Source organism: Vulpes lagopus, chromosome 1 (assembly GCF_018345385.1).
Source record: "Vulpes lagopus strain Blue_001 chromosome 1, ASM1834538v1, whole genome shotgun sequence".
NCBI lineage: Eukaryota > Metazoa > Chordata > Mammalia > Carnivora > Canidae > Vulpes > Vulpes lagopus.
The window spans coordinates 37,566,126-37,571,106 of record NC_054824.1 but is presented as its reverse complement, the minus strand read 5'-3'; the positions used below and the strand labels follow the sequence as shown (position 1 = coordinate 37,571,106).

At 45.5% G+C, this 4,981-nt stretch overlaps 1 long non-coding RNA gene across 1 annotated transcript; it reads right to left on the bottom strand.

The window, feature by feature from the left end:
* Positions 1-410: 410 nt before the first annotated feature.
* Positions 411-3,273, bottom strand: LOC121472247. The gene is made up of 4 exons (XR_005982843.1): positions 3,058-3,273; positions 1,133-1,241; positions 998-1,040; positions 411-604 (listed from the first exon to the last, which is right to left on the bottom strand). It is a non-coding gene; the product is annotated as an uncharacterized LOC121472247 (long non-coding RNA).
* Between the last annotated feature and the right edge of the window lie 1,708 nt (positions 3,274-4,981).

The following is a 4,981-nucleotide window of genomic DNA, read 5'->3' as shown; positions in this document are numbered from 1 at the left end:
AAATAAAATCTTTAAAAAAAAATACTGTGAGGAAGATTCAAATTCCAGAAGAGACCAGCAGAAGAAAATCTATATTTTGAAGTGTGAAGGGAACAACTATTAAATTTTTGTTAGTCAAATCAGGTAGAGAATGACAAATCCATTAATCAAATTTATAACAATAGCTATAGTCTGGAAACCCACACATATATACACAAGAGTTTTGCCTTTCCTTGAGTGGCAAAGAAATATTACAGAGGATTTAGATTAAAAATGTAGATATGTGAGGATGCCTGGTGGCTCAGTCAGTTATGCATCCAACTCTTGGTCTCAGCTCAGGTCTTGATATCAGCGTGGTAACTTCAAGCCCTGTGTTGGGCTCCATGCTGGGTGTGGTTTCTACCTTAAAAGAAAAAATGTAGCTCCTTGAAAGAATTATGAAATTTTTTGGTCTCTCTCTAGGGGGCACCAAAGTACAAAGATAAGTAGAGCAAAATTGAAAAAGGAGGGCAGAGATATCAAAAATGAATCTTGTTTTATTGCCTTCAGTTGAAGCTCTCCACCTCCTCATTGGCTTGATCTGAAGTTCTTGGTTTGGTAGTCTTCTTCCAAAGATCAGTTATTCCTGGAGGATACAGAAGAATCCCTTATGGTTTCCCAATGAAATCTTTCAACTAAAGCCACAAGTAATTTTCCCTTGATTTTTGCAAGTTTAGTTTCTCTCAAAAAACTAAATCTCCAAGTTTCCCATCATGCAAAGGCTGCCGGGGTGGATATTTGGGGAAAGATGCTTATACTTACTGGGCACATCAAATGAATCCTTTCTAATACTTAACAATTGCAAGCTTGCAGTTATAAAGTATTAGATTATTACTTTTCTGGGGTTCCTGGTATGGCCTCTTCATAACGCACATTTTGGAGCTGCTCTTTAGTAACAATCGCAGTGAAATGTGCACTCCACATCACCAAAGAAATCAGTTAATTTCCTTAGATCCAAAATAACAATCAAGCTACTTACCATCAGAACTTGGGCTATGCATCAGGAATATCCTCAATCCAACCTGAAAAAAAACAACAGCCAGCATATACACCACCACTGGGGCAACTGCTTTGGTCAAAGCTTGTTTAGCATAGTGGTAAGCTAAGGTACTACCTTGGAATTCTGGGTCATCACACTCCGAAGTAGCCTTCTTCAGATGACCAAATATATATTTTCCAGATATATTTGATCTTCATCCACAGTTCCTGACAACACTTCCGAACTATAAAAGAGAAATGGGTGTCTTGTTATTAATGAAGGTGACTTTTGGACTCCATTCAAGAGCAGACACTGCTTGCCAGGAAGACCAAGCAGGAGACTGAAGGATTGGAATGTTCAGCCCCACCCCCTCCATCCACAACCTCTGAAGAAGGAAGACAGGCTAGGGGTTGAATCAGCCAATGTCAGTGACTTAGCCAATAATGACTGTGTGATGAAGCCTCCATAAAAACCCAAGTGGACAGCTATTTAGGTCCTTTTTGTTTCCCTGACAGCTTCCACACTTGGGGAACCAGAAAGTTCCCACATGCTAGTGAGCCAGGCCTCAAGTTCCATGAATGAGAACAGAATCTCCTTGGCTAAAGATCTCGCCCTATGTATCTCTTCATCTGGTTGTTGATTTGTATTCTTTATCATATCCTTTAATAAACTGCTAAGAGTAAATGCTTCACTGAGTTCTGTGACCCACTCTAGCAAATTAATCAAACCTAAAGAAGAGGTGGTTGAAACCTTCAACCTGCAGCAGGCTTGTCAGAAGCACAGGTAACAGCCTGGGGTTTACTACTGGCATCTGAAGGGGGTAGCGTTTGGGGCCAGTCCTGTGGGACTGAATCCCTAACCTGGCGGATCTGAAGTTATCTCCTGGTATATATGTCAGAATTGGGTTGATTTGACACCCTGCTGGTGTCCAAGAATTGTGTTGTATGTGAGGGAACCCACCCCCCCACACACACAAAGATTGGAATTGGGTCCAGGAACTCTAAAAGAGTCCCCAATCTACAAGAATTTTCTTTTTTAAAATCAATGTGTTGATAGTTACTGTGTCAATCTATATAATGAACAAGGGTTCTTCTTTCTTCTCACTTTAGTACACATTTTATAATTAACCTAGAAAAACTCAAGTTTTATTTTGATTTGTCAGTTTAAAAAAAAAAAAAGATTTTATTTATTTATTCATGAGAGGCACACAGAGAGAGGCAGAGACACAGGCAGAGGAAGAAGCAGGCTCCATGCAGGGAGTCCGAGGCGGAACTCGATCCTCAGACCCCAGGATCACGCCCTGGGCCCAAGTCAGACGCCCAACCGCTGAGCCACCCAGGCGTCCCTGTCAGTTTTTTATATCCCAATTTGGTAACCAAAAAAATTTCATGTTTGAGTTACTCAAAATTTAATAATATCAAGCAAACCTGAGTATTTCTGTTCTTTCCTTTATACACCAAAAGAGCAAAAAGAAAAGAAAAGGTATTTTAGAAGTTTGATTATTTCAGATTTGTGGCCAGCGTGTTAGGGGAAAAAAAGGTACTTAAACAAGAGTGCTAGTCATTGAAATAGCAGAAATGTATGGATTTGAGGTGTATTTTGAAGATAGATTTTCTAACTTTATGATTTTAGGCAAGTGGGTCAAAGAAATACTTTTTAAAAATTTTTTGAGACAGAGCCTCTACACACACACCCCGTTTTCCCACTCCAGCAGCCGCGGCAACTTGAGGCTGCCCCGGGTCCGCACCCCACACCCCTCCAGGGTGGGGCTCGGCTAAGGGGCGGGGCTCAGCGCCCTGAAGGGCGGTGTGTAGGGTGGAGATAGCCAGCTGGCAGCAGCTGGGGACCCTGGAAACCTTCCCATAGCCCCCCCCCCCCCCTTTTGGCGTTGCAGGCCTCAAGTCCTAGAGCGGAGGCGGGCGGCCGGAGCGCAGCGGAGACGACTCCACCACCTCCTGGGCCAGACTGCGGGCGACGCTCCCTTGGCCGCGCCTCCGCCCCGAGTCCGCCCCCGCCCCCGGGGGTTGCTTCTTGCCGCACTTGGGGTGCACTGGGCCAACCTGAAAAAGAGCCGCCCTCTTCCTACTCGCTGCCGTTTCCGTAGGCTGCAAGGTGCTTCCAGGGTGTGAGCTCCTGCTTAGTCACCCCCACTCCGCTAGAAATGAGGTTTCCTGTGTTTATTTCCTTAGCTGGAGGAAACCTAAGCGAGGCGGGGCCGGCCTGTTGCGAATCCCCGCACAAGGCTGCGCAGCGCCGCAGACGGAGACGTCCGGGCGTCCCGCGTCTTCTGGCTCCTTCCTTCCTCTTCGCCTCGGTCTGGGTGCCCGAGCCCGAGCTCCCCTCCCCCGCCTCCACCTCTTGCATCCTTCTTCCGTATTTTTTTTTTAAGATTTTATTTATTTATTCATGGGAGAGAGAGAGAGAGAGGCAGAGACAGGCAGAGGGAGAAGCAGGCCCCCCGCAGGGATCCCGACGTGGGACTCGATCCCGGGTCTCCAGGATCACGCCCGGGCTGAAGGCGGCGCTAAACCGCTAAGCCCCCCTCCCCGGCCCCCCGCGCTGCACCCCTTCTCCCGTCTTAAGCGCGCACAGGGGTTCCTGCTCCTCCTGGAGAGGGTTGCCTCTTCTCAGAGCAAAGGCGTGGGGGAGAGAAAGAAGCTAGAACACAACCTCTGAGGAAATTCGGGGCATTACGGGAACCACGGCTCGCCACCGCCTTCGGAGGGGAAGCCTCAAGTTTGAGGTGATCTCCTTGCAAGAGACTTTAACTCTCACTTGATTCCCTCAAATGGAACAAAAATCCAACAATCGGGCAGCCCGGGTGGCCCAGGGGTTTAGCGCCGGGGGATCCCGGAGACCCGGGATGGAGTCCCACGTGGGGCTCCCTGCATGGAGCCTGCTTCTCCCTCTGCCTGTGTCTCTGCCTCTGTGTGTGTGTGTGTCATGAATAAATAAAATCTTAAAAAAAAAAAATCCAACAATCCAAACCAATTTCAAGTGTTTGCTGTTGCTTTTAAGTCCCAAACATCTGACTTCTCCTGTTTGCTTCTGTCCTGTGAGCCTACTTGGTGTTGCACCAGTGTTAATGATGTGTTCCTGCCTGAGCTTTGAGGGGTTTCTTTAAAAATAGATTATTGCTTTCCCGAGGTTCCCTGGTATGGCCTTTATTGGGGAAGGGAGGGCAAAAGATTTTACAAAACACTGATGCCAGTGTTATCAGGAGGCTTCAGTTTCTACTTCAAGAAAATTAACCTTCTAGTTAGCTTGGTACACATGTTGATATTCACTTTCCCAAATATCACCCTTTGGTGAAATAAAACAACTGCTTCACTGTCGTGGTGAGGATTAAAAAAGATCAGACTCAATGTAGAAATATCATTTTGAAAAAAAAACTTTAATATGTTCATGCAATATTACACAAATATTATCCAAGTTACCAGGATACAACCAGAAACAGGAATCAGATACTGTGCAGTTGATTATCCAATGCCAATAATGCTCAATCTTTATGCAGTAAAAAAAAGTCACAAATATAACAGAAAGTGGTCACTTTTATTTAATATGAGTATGCCTAACAAGAAGGACATGATCCCTAATGCTCCTGGGTTTGCCTGTCTCCTGATAGATGTGGACTCACAGCAAGATAGTCATATCTGAAGCCAGAAGTGTCAATTTTCTGATTGCAGTAGTTTTTTTTTTTTTTTTAAGATTTGATTTATTTATTCATGAGAGACACAGAGAGAGAGAGAGAGAGAGGCAGAGACACAAGCAGAGGGAGAAGCAGGCTCCGTGCAGGGAGCTGGATGTGGGACTCAATCCCGGGACCCAGGATCACGCCCTGGGCTGAAAGCAGAAGCTAAACCGCTGAGCCACCCAGGGATCCCCATGCAGAGTTTTTTAAAAATAAGAAAATACGTTAACAAACATGCGTTCAAAAGAAATATTGTTTTCTACCACATTGCGTTCTGGAGGTTCCTCATACTT